This window comes from Aegilops tauschii, chromosome 7, assembly GCF_002575655.3.
Source record: "Aegilops tauschii subsp. strangulata cultivar AL8/78 chromosome 7, Aet v6.0, whole genome shotgun sequence".
Taxonomy (NCBI): domain Eukaryota; kingdom Viridiplantae; phylum Streptophyta; class Magnoliopsida; order Poales; family Poaceae; genus Aegilops; species Aegilops tauschii.
In genome coordinates, this window is record NC_053041.3 from 603142962 (window position 1) to 603156770 (window position 13809).

Genomic DNA, 13809 nt, shown 5'->3' on the forward strand with positions numbered 1-13809 from the left:
CGGTTCGGGAGGAGGCCCGCGACCAACTATCTGGGCCCAGCGCGCGCTGGCGGACGGGAGGGGCTTTAGTCCCGGTTGGCCTGGCCAACCGGGACTAAAGGTCCTCAGGCTGGCCCGAAGGCCTTTAGTCGCGGTTGGCCAGGCCAACCGGGACTAAAGGTTAGGTTGGTCTGGCCAACCGCGACTAATGGCCCGAACCTTTAGTCGCGGTTGGCCAGACCAAGCGGGACTAAAGGAGGCCTTATTTTCAAACTCTACCCCCCCCCCCTCCCTGGTGGATCGCCTTTTCAGTTTTAGAAAAAACAAAAGAAAATGATGGAAATGTCAAAAAAATAAAATAAAATAAGTTTCCCATGTGATATGTGGTCTAGTTGTTGGGAAAATTAACAAATATGAATTTCGACTTTATTTGCAAAATCTCTCTGGAAATTCTTAAAATGGGCATAACTTTTGCATACGAACTCGGATGAAAAAGTTTTTTATATGAAAAATCATCTACTCGAAAAGTTACATCCGAATTTAACCGGGGGAACCTTGTTAAACATTTTTAGAATCCTCAAAAACCTAACAGAAAAAAAGATACGGGGCTTTTAAGATCTGGAGAGGCAAAAAAATTCAAACAATTTCAAATTGTGGTCAAACTGTGGTCAAACAATGGTCAAAATAATTATTCTAGAATATTAGTGTTACTAAATAATTATTTCATTTTTTAAAATTTTGGTCAAATCTGGTCAAACTAATTATTCCAGAAATATTAGTGTTACTAAATAAGTATTGTTTTTTAAAACAATAGTTTCAAACTCAAACAGTGAAATGTGTCACTTCATGCTCAAGCTAAATTCCTGAGGGTTAATAGAATTGACATCCTACTATTATTAGGAAAACAACAAGTGCAGACTTGGAAACGAGGGAGAATAGAACCCGGAAGTTAAGCGTGCTCAGGCTGGAGTAGTGAGAGGATGGGTGACCGTCCGGGAAGTTAGATTATTTGAAATGATGAGGGGTGATTAGAGATTAGAGGATAAATTGAGCAGTGATGAGGGGTGGTGATTAGAGATTAGAGGTTAAAATAATTCAGAAATTTGTAAATAAAAAAAAATCGCAAAAAAACCAGGTTTAAACTGCGGAGGAGGCCTTTAGTCCCGGTCAGCCACGAGAACCGGGACTAAAGGACGGGCCTTTAGTCCCGGTCAGCCACAAGAACCGGGACTAAAGCCTTTAGTCGCGGTTCGTAAGAGGCGCGACTAAAGGGGGGGTCTTTAGTCGCGCATATTTAGTCCCGGTTGCACAGCCGGGACTAAAGGCCTTTGCGAACCGGGATTAAAGGCTTTTTTTCTACCAGTGATGGGATATGAGGAGGCGGAGATCGCGCCATTGCATATGAGGTGGCAGCCACTCATCTTGCCCCTCCTGCTCTCACGAGCAACTCCAGATCAGGTGGCTCTGGCATAGGATTAGCCTCCTCCCTGTGCGCCTGCTGCTACATAACTTTGTACGTGTAAAACATGTCCTTGCCCGACTCGCTACACAACTGTTGGCCCTCCTTTCCCTTACGGCCATGTGCCCATTGCTCCATGATGTTTACGTGGCCTTTTGATGTTCTCTCGCCTGCAAAAGATAGCATCATGAATAATAAATGTAGATGCACCTAGTAAAAATTGGACCTTGGAGTTGCACATACCAATTTTTGGTCGAGAGCTGTTAGGTTGAGGATCCCCTGGACGTGTGACTTCATCTGCAGCCGCTCATCCCATTTCAAAGACGTGTGCCAGTCGACATGGGGAAGGACATGCACTCAAAGACATTAAGTAACCACACCCTCGGAAGCCGTGGTTTTGTCGGGAAGAAGCCTATGTGCGACAAGCAGGACGCTATACTTGCGGCAAAGGGCATCCCAAACCACTTTGAGCAATTCAAAGACCCCCTTGAATATAACTATGTCAGGGGCTGGTACCATTATGATTATAAGTCAAGGGAATTTTTCACCGATCACCAAACTAGAAGACTTGAAGAAAAACTGGCAAGGCAGCATGCGGAACCTCGGAGCTCTCAAGGGTCCACGGCCAGGTGGAACACTCCTCTTAACCGGTCGATCAATGTGACCCTCGGCAAGGACCCGTTGCATCCGCTGGTGGGTGGCCGTGTGAACAGCGCCGGATGCGGAGCCAAATGGGAGCATCATTATGTCGAAGACCCTGAGCAGCAACGGCAGAGAAGGAGAGCCAACAAGCAGACCATCAAACAGAAAATAATTGCGGCCACAGCCGCCACCACAAACGCAGCAACTGCCGACATTGAAGCACGCATCAACACGCAAAACCAAGCCCATGCGCAAGTCATGTTGCCTTCAATAATCTAGAGCGTCAAGCAATGGATCAAAAACAATGAACTAGGAAACATTGTCATCGAAGCATCGCCCAAGGATAGCAGCCCTTCTGTCTCTTTCATTGGCAACCCATCGATAATATTTGCTCTTGATGCTCTGACGGAAGACACTCCATGCAGTCTCTTAGCCCATGCGAATGGTGAGCTGATTAAAGTTGCAATTGGCTCGATCATTCGCCCTGAAGATACAATCACGCACGGAGTGCAGATGCCTGAGGGGGTCTTCAAAGTTGAGTTGTTTGTTGTCTTAAATGGTTACAATGATATTGCTCCTCTGATACAACCTCTGGATGCGGATTGCCAGCTTACCCTTGGACAGTGCGTATGTTGGCCAATGATGTGGCCCAAGAATCAAATTCGGCTAGGACACGTCCAAATCCCAACAAGGACTTCACACCACCAGACACACAAGTGCCACCATCCAGGGGAGCCTTGCTTAGTCCAAACACACTCAATGCGATGCTAGAAAATGCACTGATGGGCGGTGCAGCCAGCCAGCCTAACATGTCACGCAAGAAGAGGAGGCAACCAGGAAATGGTAAGAAGGGCACTGCCTCCGCCAGCCAGTAGGTTCATAATAATAAAGAAGTAGTTTATCGTGTTGCATGACGGACTTACCATTCCCCGGGTGAACCCATCCTTACGAAGGAGCTCAGCGATCTTCTGCACACAGAATTGAGGGTTCTGCATGACACATTCTCTGTAGGGAGAAGTATGGATTTTCTCATGCAGGTGGACATCGCCCCGTTTTCACAGTGATGGTGCAACCTAATATTGGTTTGTGCGACATTCTCCCCACGGACAAGTTCTATGTGCCATTCGAAGATATCTTCAACCTATTCCACCTATACAGGCTTAGTCCTTCCTTAATATGCCTATGGGAAATCAATAGCACCTACGTTGCCAAATGTGAGCTCAACAAGGTTGTCACGGTATGGGACCCCAACCTCATACACGAGACCAACGTCAATCTCCGTGATCGCCATCAACCTATGAGGAACTACCTGAAAGACCTCATGCTTGCCAACATGGAAAAAGACTTCCTTCTAGTGCCCTACTATCTGAAGCAAGTCATTGGTATTCGTTACACACTATTCTTTCATACAATCTCGTTCTGCTTCCACGTCAAAACATTATATACTGGAGAATAATTGGTTTTTATCTACTTTTTATGCAGAGAACATTGTGTCCTCGTCGTTATTACCCCGATGTTCGCCGAAACTTATTTCTTGGATTCGACGACGAAAGTGAAGAAAGACTACATAGGCATCAAGAATGTTCTCAACGAAGCGCTCGTCTATTATACTAGTCAGGGAGGAGTGATCAGAGACGGATATCGCAAGTTCGAAAAATTTAAATCGGTACGCTTCAGCCATAAAACTGAATTTTGTTGTATGCAGCAGCCAGAAAACACTAATTCAGATGGCTATACTACGTCGTCCACCACATGGAGGAGTACATACGGCAGGGAGAATGCCTTAAAAAGAACTCTAACATCATCGCATGGGGGAAGAAAATGGAGGAAATTAGCCCGGGAGATAGTAGAGATGAGTTCAGACGCATCCAGCTCAAGTTTGGTACCATCCTGAACAAGGATGTCATCGACCATGCCGGTGTTTTCAACGGTGGCGCACCTACTAGCTCGGAGGAGATAAAAGCTCGCCTTAATCAGCAGGGTCGCGATGCTGACGTACCGGTGTCTCTTGTGTATCCAACGAAGAAATACATTAATGATCCTTATTATTGATGTAATAGGATAGCCACAGCTAGCTATGTTGTTGTAGTTCTGTAAACTACTCGATCAGCTAGACATGTCGTTCTGTCGTCTTATCGTACTTCAAAACTTTGCTTAGGTATCTTAATGAAGTGCTACACATAATTATCGTGGATGTATTTTAACTAATGCTACTTGTTTCCTTATTCTAGCATTCTAACCCAACTCTAAATATATTTGATCTTAGAAAACGTTGCCATGGTAGACGGTGCCGTGGTACCGTTTTTTCGATGATTCCAAACTAAGTAATGGCGTGGGAACGACATGCAACGCCTCCAAGTTTTCTCCATATTTAAGTCATGTGGAGAAGTCCCAACCACTAGTGCAGAACCGGGCTATAGCACCGGTTCGTAAGGGCCTTTAGTGCCGGTTCTGCAACCGGCACTAAAGGGTGGAGACTAAAGGTCCCCCCTCCCCAATTTAGTACCGGTTCTGCACGAACCGCCGCTAAAGGGCCACCACGTGGCACGAGCCAGCGCCGGGGACGGGAGCCCTTTAGTACCGGTTGGTAACACCAACCGGTACTACATTGTTTGGGGGGTTTTGGTTTCATGATTCTTTTTCCTTTAATTTTGTGTTTTCCATTTAATTATTTTTTGTTTGCTGGTATTTTACGATACTATATATTGTACATGTTATGCATATAAAAACTAGAATTTCTCATAGAACCGATCATATATATATATAGAGTGACATTATTTTAATTCAAAGATTAAAATAACTATTTAAATCACGGCTAGCCCTATAACTGGCGCGCGGAGGTCCTCCCGAACTGGCAGAGGAAAAAAAAAGGCACGCCCGCACCCACCACTCCCTTCCCGATCCCCAACCTCCCCGTCCCGATCCAGCGCCGTCCCCGCCCCCACCCCAACCGACGCCCGCACCTCCCGCCGCCGGTCACCCCGGCCCCTGACCGCCGGCGCCGTCCCCGACGCACCTCCTGCCGCCGGCCCACGGAGCCGCCACGCCCTCGCCTGGATCCGCGCCCCGCGCCGCCCCCACGCTTGAACCGGGCCACCGCGTCGCCGGCCTTCCTCCCCTTGCTTGCATCGCGGCGGCGGTGGCCTCCGTCCCCTTGCATCTACCAGCGGCGGCGACCTCCTACCCCCTTCTTCTATCCATTCGTGGCGCCAGCCTCCACACCTCGCGAGGGAGACGGGATGGAGGCAGGGACATGGCCAGGATCCTCCTGTACTGCTCCTCCTACCAATGGATTTCTTCCCCACGCAGAGGATCTGAACTACACAGCGCCTATGCCTTCTTCCTCATATCCGACCCTCCAAATAGCCGCCCACTATCGTTCATTCTCTGACTCCTCTCTACCATGTGTTTCAAATTTTGTGCAGATGCAGCAGGAAGGCCAACCTCTCTCTTCGGTTCAGACTTCACAGATGTTCTACGGCTTTAGAGATGTGCAAATGCTAGCACTAGTGCAGATGACCAGGAAGTTTACTACGGCTACATGCCAAATTCAGATTTTAGAAGCGTTTCTCTAAAGTTCTGCTATGTCTTTAGACCAGGTTCAACCTTCAGAACCGTTTTGTGCAGTAGACATGGCTGGTGCGTGTGTGTTCTAGTTTGGTGTGCTGCGTGCGTGTGTGTCCAGCGTGATGCATCACACATGTTCGCCATGATGGATGCTGGCCAGTTCTATCGCAACAGCTGCTAGTCTCTTCCGTTGTTCCCTTTTCCGAGCAAAACATGCTCTCTTGTCTCTCTCTAATTGACTTGTTGATGCAGCATAAAGGAATAATATATTTTGATTGCTACTTTCCCTTGGACGTTCATATCGGAAGTGAAAAAGTAATTGTAGCCAAGCTAACTAAGAGGTGTAGCTTATGTGTCCGTCACATGTTTATGTCCACTTCCATCTATCTTTGGTTGTTTCTATTTTGTATTCTGCAATTCTCTCCAATTTTTTGCATAAAGAACAGGGGATGGAAACTTCAAGGATGCACGACCCACCCACCCTGCTGCACCGCTCGACCTCCCTCACCTCGTTCTCCCGATGCCCGCGTTCTAGCCGTGTCGCCGGTTCCCTCACCCCGTAGTTGTCGTTGACTTTCTTCCCAAGGCAAATCTGAACTTCATCGTGCCGCTGGCTTCTTCCTCCGGAACCGAAGCTCTCTTCCTTCATGCTACTGCTGCCACTCTTCCTCTACGCTCCTGCCTCCTTGGACTCTGCCCCCCCCCCCCCCCCCCGCCCCCAGCGCCACAGTCTATGCCTCGAGCCGCCCTCTCCCACTAGCAATGCACACAAGCTGTTTGTGTATCTGCTCAATCAAAAAAGTGTATTTGTTTATGCATAGGGAAGTTCATGATTGTGGTGTGTATACACAGGAGAAAAAAAATCAGCCTTATCCTTGTGAAAAAACTGATTTTGATGCTACAATGCTTGCTAATGTGTTGGTTGTGCATGTAGCACGCGAAGTGTATGTGCTTTGTTGTGTGTAATTTTCTTGATTTTTAGTATGCGAAGTTCATGTTTCAGAAATTTCGAAGTTCACGTGTACCACGTACAGAAGAAAAATGATGAAATGAAAAAAGCGACCGCCTAGGCCATTTCATCGAAAAGCAAATAATTCATAAAATATCATGACAAAATTCTATAAGAAGTTCAAATTTAAAAACCGAAGCAGGTCAACGTTAAAAAAAAGAAGTTTTTTATATCTGAAAGACAATTTGAAGTTCAAAAAATTTGAGCAAGAAGTTCAAAAAAAAAGTAGTTCAAATAATCTTTATAACGGATTTTCCCCGTTTGTAAAAAAATCAGAGAAGTTCAAATTATAAAGAGGAGCATTTTAAAAAGATTGTATAAAAACTGATTTTCCCCATTCTATAAAAACTAGAAGTTCAAATTAAAATAACGGCGCGGTATCATTGTTTATATACAAAAAGCATTTTTCCCGTTACTAACGAAGAAAACTAAGAAGTTCAAATTTTAAAAGTGGTGAAGTTCGATGTTTATAAAAAAATCGGGTTTTCACATTATTAAAAAATAAAACCAAGAAGTTCAACATTTTAAAACAGAGAAGTTCAAAAAACTCGATTTTTCTCGTTACTAAAGAAAAAACTAAGAAGTTCAAATTAAAATAATAGAGAAGTTCAAGTACTGCAAGGAATGCATTTTAGGTGAGAATAAAAAGTATAGAAAAATAAAAGCTTAAAAGGTTTGTTAAAATAAGTTCAAGTGCTTTGTCCGGAGAAGTTCAAAAATTCTTACGAGAGAGGTTCACCTTGTATTTCCATGTTCGATTTTTTTCCATGTAAAAATCCAATACAATTCTTTACTCAAAAATATAGAAAGGTGAAGTTCAAATTGAAATAACAAAGAAGTTCGGAGTTTATTAAAACATAGGATTTACCTGTTCAAAAAATAAAAAACACAATGCCATTTTTTGCACTTTTAAAAACAACTCATAAACGAAAAAATGGTTGTTAGAAGTTCAAGTGCTCGACGAGGAAAAGTTCAAAAAACTCTGCTGAGAGAGGTTCACCGTGTATTTAGATGTCCAAAATACATAAAAAAACATGTTGTTTTTTTGTGTTTTAAAAAATTCTCTCAAACCAGAGCAAATTTAAAGTGATAACAACCGGAAGTTCAATACTATATGGTGTGTATTTCATATAAGAAAAATACAATAAAGTGAAACTGAGTGAAGTTCAAATAAACATGCCAGACAAATTCAACTACTTCACGCAGTGCAAAAAAAACACGTCAAAAACAGAGTGAGGTTCAAACAAACATGCCTCGAGAAGTTCAACTACTTCACGCAGTGCGTTTCCATTCGCAATGAAGGCAGAAATCATGATCTCGTCATTTCTCTAATTTACTTTAAAACGACAGGAATATCATTTGTGTAAATTCAAGTCCTCGGTCGGAGAAAGTTAAAAAAAATATTGTGAGAGAGGTTTGTACAAAAAGAATATCATTTGTGTAACACTGACGAAATGGATGAGAAAATTACAAACGAAAATACGTCACAGAAGTTCAACGGGAAAACAGCACGAAGTTCGAGTACTATAGTGAATGAAATTTTTATGAAAAACTTCTAAAATTGTCGCGAGTATGAAAAAACAATCAACACGGGAAAGTTGTGTGTTTACAGCAGCTATCCATCGGTATATCACTTGCTCAATTCCGGTGAGTGGATGGAGAGCTACGAGCAGTGGATGGAGATCTGCGAGCAAAAAAAGCACGTGAAAAACATAGTGAAGTTCAAGTAGACATGCCGAGAAGTTCAGGTTCTTCACGTGGTGCATGTTCGAAGAATCTGTCTCGCAATAAAGGTAGAACGAATGGTCTCGCCATTTTCGAAATTACATGAAAACGGCTAGGAATCACAGAAAACCACCAACATGAAAAAGTTTCTCATTTTCTTAGCTTTTCAACGGTATATCATTTGCCCCATTCCGATAAAGTTTGTAGAAATTACGGTGAAAATACGTTTTTAGCCATTTTCAAAATTGACTTAAAACAGCAAGGAATTGGGAGAAACAATATATACCAAAAAGTTTCGCATTTCCTCAAGCTTTCCAACGCCATATCATTTGCTGCATTCGGACATATGGTTAAAAAATAGATCGAGAATACGAACTCGGTGGAAATTGTACCGTTTTCTAAATTACTCTTAAACCGTTCAATATTAGAAAAAAACTTCTACATGAATAAGTAGCGCATTTTCATAAGCTTTCCAACGCCATATCACTTGCCTCAATTGGATTATCCATTTAGAAATGACATCGAAAATACGTACTCGACTGTTCGGTTTGCGAAATTTAACGATTTTCCAAATTACTCTTTAATCGTAGGGAATTAGAGAAAACTTTCAACATGTCGAAGGAGCGGTTTTGCAGCACCTTTCGAACGCCGTATTATTTGCCTCATTCCGATAAACGGTTTAGAAATGCGATAAAAAATGTGATTCATGTTTTTTGTATGAAAAAAACGGTTTTCAAAACTGGTCTTACACCGCTTACATTTTGCGAAAAATTTAACTTGGGTCATGATTCTGATGTCCATTGCTTTACAACGGTATATCGCAAGCCCCATTTGGGCAATGTTGGCAGAAGTTCAACCAAGCACAGGGGGAAGTTCAGGTCGAACAACTCAGGCAGTAAAATTGCAAAAAACGCAATTTCATCACGACCCGAGAGCAAAATCCGCCAACGGGCGAGATTCCTATTTAAAACCGGTATTTAGTTGCTAAAAACGTCTCTAAATTACACTAACATCATATAGAACATGACTAACAAGAATAATTCGCGGGGGAAGACACGATTGCGAAGATAGCCCGAAGGTCGGGTTTGTATAGAGGGAAGTTCAGGCGCGTTAGTCAGGCAGTTCAGGTTGTGATCAGAATATTATTCTGATCCTGTGATCAGAATAATGTTTATGTGTGTGTGTGTGTGTGTGTGTGTGTGTGTGTGTGTGTGTGTGTGTGTCTATATACAAAAAGGTATATATACAATTTCTCCTACATGTTGCCTTGGTGCCTTCGGAGCACGATGACAATTGGGAGTGGTTCATGGGGGCGGTAGCGGGTTATAGTATTCTTCTTTGGGATCTATGACCTGGCTGAGCAAAAATCCCGCTATTTCCTCTTGAAGTGCTCGTATGCGCTCTTCCGGTAGGAGCTGGTCCCGCACGTCTTTGAACTGTTAGGATGGAGATCAATATGCATGTGTATTAGTTGTGTGACTAGATATCGATAATCATGTAAAATTTGTGAATAGTGTTATGGCAAACATACCCATTGCTGTCTATCAGATTTGCTCCTTTCGGACGCCATCATGCGAATGTTCTCACAAACGTAGTATGCACACACTTCAGTCCCGACGCCTGCTTCAGGGCTTTTACGAGAATAGAATTTAATCAAGCATGATAATTAATTAATGGTATTGAAACAAGAATTAAAGAGATGGTAGCTAGCTAGTACTTAATTACTTACCTTGGGTCGATACCAAAACAACTTTTGTCGTCATTTGCCTGGAGTCAGCTTGATGAACTTTGCCCAAGCCCTGCCCGCCGGCAAAGAAAATTAATAAAGGGGTTATTAAATAATTTATATCAGGAAATGACGAACTAAATAGGCCGAGATATAGTTAATAATAATTGAAATTACCTGTCGACTATCCCCAGTACCAGCGCGGCGGAGCCCAGTCCCAGACATGGGTCCTCTAAAGCACGACGTCGTCGCGAACGGGTCGACGGCGAGGATGCGGGCCGGGCATCGTCGAAAACAAATATATATATATATATATATATATATATATATATATATGCAAATGTAGCTATTTTTAAATTATTGGATTGTGATATCTTATAGCCAAATTCTAAATTTCTATAACTAAAATTATAAGAAACTAAAAAAACATCGATCATCGTCTAAAAATTTGAAATTAATCTGATTCATCTAGGTAAAATTAAAATTTCTAACATTTCTATATACTAAAATTTATAACATTTGTATAAAAAACAGAAAAACAGAAAAAAAAACCTTTGACATTATATTATAACTAACATTTCTATATACTATTTGATATTAATCTAATGTAATTAATTAATTCATCTAAAACTTTGTATGAAAAACAGAAAAAACAAAAAAATTGTGTGTGTGTGTGTGTGCGCGCGTGTAGTGTGTGTGTGTGTGTGCGCGCACGCGGTTGGCGCCGGCGGTGGCGCGGTGGATTGGAGGGAGGAGAGGCCGGGGGAGGGGCTCACAGCGCGCGGGCGAGGTCGAGGCGACGGCGACGGCTAGGTCCAGGCGACGGCGACGGCGAGGCGAGGTCGATCCAAGGTGACGGCAACGGCGAGGCGAGGCGACGGCGACGGGGACGGCGACGGCGCGGGACGGGGCGGCGGCGCGACGGGGACGGCGACGACGGGGACGTCGCGATGGGGGCGGCGACTGCGCGCGGGACGGGGGCGGCGACAGCCGCGGGACGAGGCGGCGGCAGAGAGAAGTGGGAGATGAAAAACTGAAATTTTTCAAAGTGTTTCTTATATAGGATTGACCTTTAGTACCAGTTGGAGCCACCAACCGGTACTAAAGGCCTGTTTTGGCGAGGCCAAGTGGCGGGAAGGGCAGGTCTTTAGTACCGGGTCGTGGCTCCAACCAGTACTAAAGACCCCCCTTTAGTACCGGTTGGAGCCACGACCCGGTACAAAAGGGCGTGCGCTGACAGGCGAGGGGCGCAAAGTTTAGTCCCACCTCGCCTAGCGAAGGGCAGCCGCACTGGTTTATAAACCCAGCCACGGCTGCTCCTTCGAGCTCCTCTCCAAAGCAGGCCTTCTGGGCCTACCTGTGTTGTGCTGCCCTATAGGCCTACTAGGCCTTGCAAGCCTGCATCCTGGCCCAACAGGAGGTTGGGTTTCTAGTCATATGCAGGCTGATGTGGCCCCGTAGGCGGGCTTTTTTATTTTTCTTTTTTTATTTTTTTTATTTTTTGCTTTATTTGAATTGTTTAAATTTTGAATTATTTAAAACAATTGCTTTATTTTCTCTAAGTGCCGGTAGTTTTCAAATTTGAATACTTTAAATTTTGAATTATTTGAAATTTGCGTGAATCACTAGTTTTGAATAACTTAACTTTAAAAATAGATTTTTCAGTGATTCTTTTTTCTTATGCTTAATATTAGTGTGTTGTATCATTATATTCAATTTGGTAATGCTTAGGTTATTTAAAAAATGAAATGCCTTTTGTAACAAATGAGTTCTCGTTCGAAACCCTGATACTTGGAAAGAGATGTGTTTTTCAATTTCAGGATCATTTAGCTGAAAAAATCAGTAAATGCATGAAAGAATTTGTTTGCACATAAAATTTCTTCGCGTTTCAAATGCCAAAACACATAACTACCCTAACTATTACAGAGATTCCCTCCTGGGTGTGAAACACAGAAGAAAGTGATGATAGTGAAGCCGATCCCATCCCAGATCTTTTGGTGTGAAACTTTTTCTTCGCGTGTGTCCCTTTGCGTCGTAACCATGGAAAATCTTCATCGTTTAACTAGATGCTCGGGTCAATATTCACTGTGAATGGAGCAATTTCATCAAACTTTTCATAATCTTCTGACATGTCTGTCTTGTCATCCACTCCCACGATGTTTCTCTTCCCAAAAAGAACTATGTGGCGCTTTGGCTCATCGTATGATGCATTCGCTTCCTTATCTTTTCTTTTTCTCGGCTTGGTAGACATGTCCTTCACATAGAAAACCTGTGCCACATCATTGGCTAGGACGAATGGTTCGTCTGCATACGCAAGATTGTTGAGATCCACTGTTGTCATTCCGTACTGCGGGTCTTCCATTACCCTGCCTCGTGTCATATTGACCCATTTGCACCTAAAGAAAGGGACCTTCAAACCACGTCCATAGTCAAGTTCCCATATGTCCTCTATGTAACCATAATATGTTTCCTTTCTCGTCTTGGTTACTGCATCAAAGCGGACACCACTGTTTTGGTTGGTGCTCTTCTTATCTTGGGCGATCGTGTAAAATGTATTCCCATTTATCTCGTACCCTTTGAAAGTCATTATATTCGAAGATGGTAACTGGGACAGCAAGTACAAGTCATCTTCAATAGCGGCGTCATGCATGGCACGTGTCTGCAACCAGCCGGCGAGAGTCCCCGTTTGTTCACGTGTAATCCAGTCATCAGACCGCTTCGGGTGTTTGGAGCGTAGAAAATTCTTGTGTTCGTCCATATACGGAGCCACCAAGGTGGAATTCTGTAGAACTGTGTAGTGTTCTTGAGTGAGAGAATGTCTGTCCATACATATTATTTGATCCCCTCCTAGTGTGCCTTTTCCATCCAGTCTGCCCTTACGCCGCGATTCAGGAACACTAATCGGCTTAAGGTCAGGAATAAAGTCAATACAAAACTCAATGACCTCCTCATTTTCATGGCCCTTGGAGATGCTTCCTTCTGGCCTAGCACGGTTATGAACATATTTCTTTAAGACCCCCATGAACCTCTCAAAGGGGAACATATTGTGTAGAAATACAGGACCCAAAACGTTAATCTCTTCGCATAGGTGAACTAGGACGTGCGTCATGATGTTGAAGAAGGATGGTGGGAACACCAACTCGAAACTGATAAGGCATTGCACCAAATCATTTTCTAACCTTGGTATGATTTATGGATCGATTACCTTCTGAGAGATTGCATTGAGGAATGCACATAGCTTCACAATGGCTAATCGAACGTTTTCCGGTAGAAGCCCCCTCAATGCAACCGAAAGCACTACAAGAAATATGTCAACTTGTGACCCTCACTATTGGTCTCTGAAAGGTCATTGTTTTTCATTTGCGACCTTTTTTTGACCAAAAACAGATGGTCAAAAGCTGGCGATCGTAAACTGAAATTCACGACCTTCTTCGGGATAAGGTCGTAGACGTTTACGACCAAAACAAAAGGTCGTGGATTCTATGACCTTCTATTTTGGTCGCTAGCTCTCTGGCCTGGCCACGTTGGATCCGACGTGGCAATCTGACGTGGCAAAATTGCGACCAATTGAAAAGGTCGTTGATAAGATTCAGCCCGGTCCAGTTCACTGTTTTCTTGGGCCAAGACCAACAATTCAAGCTTTTTTTCAAGTCAATTCTTGTGGGCTACATGGGCCAAGCCCAATATTTCAGCGTCTTTATT

General features: G+C 43.5%; 1 long non-coding RNA gene across 1 annotated transcript; it reads left to right on the forward strand.

Annotated features, from left to right (window-relative positions):
* Positions 1 to 4743: 4743 nt before the first annotated feature.
* On the forward strand, positions 4744 to 5936 carry LOC141026465 (uncharacterized). Its single transcript, XR_012188656.1, has 2 exons — positions 4744 to 5350; positions 5506 to 5936. It is a non-coding gene; the product is annotated as an uncharacterized lncRNA (long non-coding RNA).
* The last annotated feature ends 7873 nt before the right edge of the window (positions 5937 to 13809 follow it).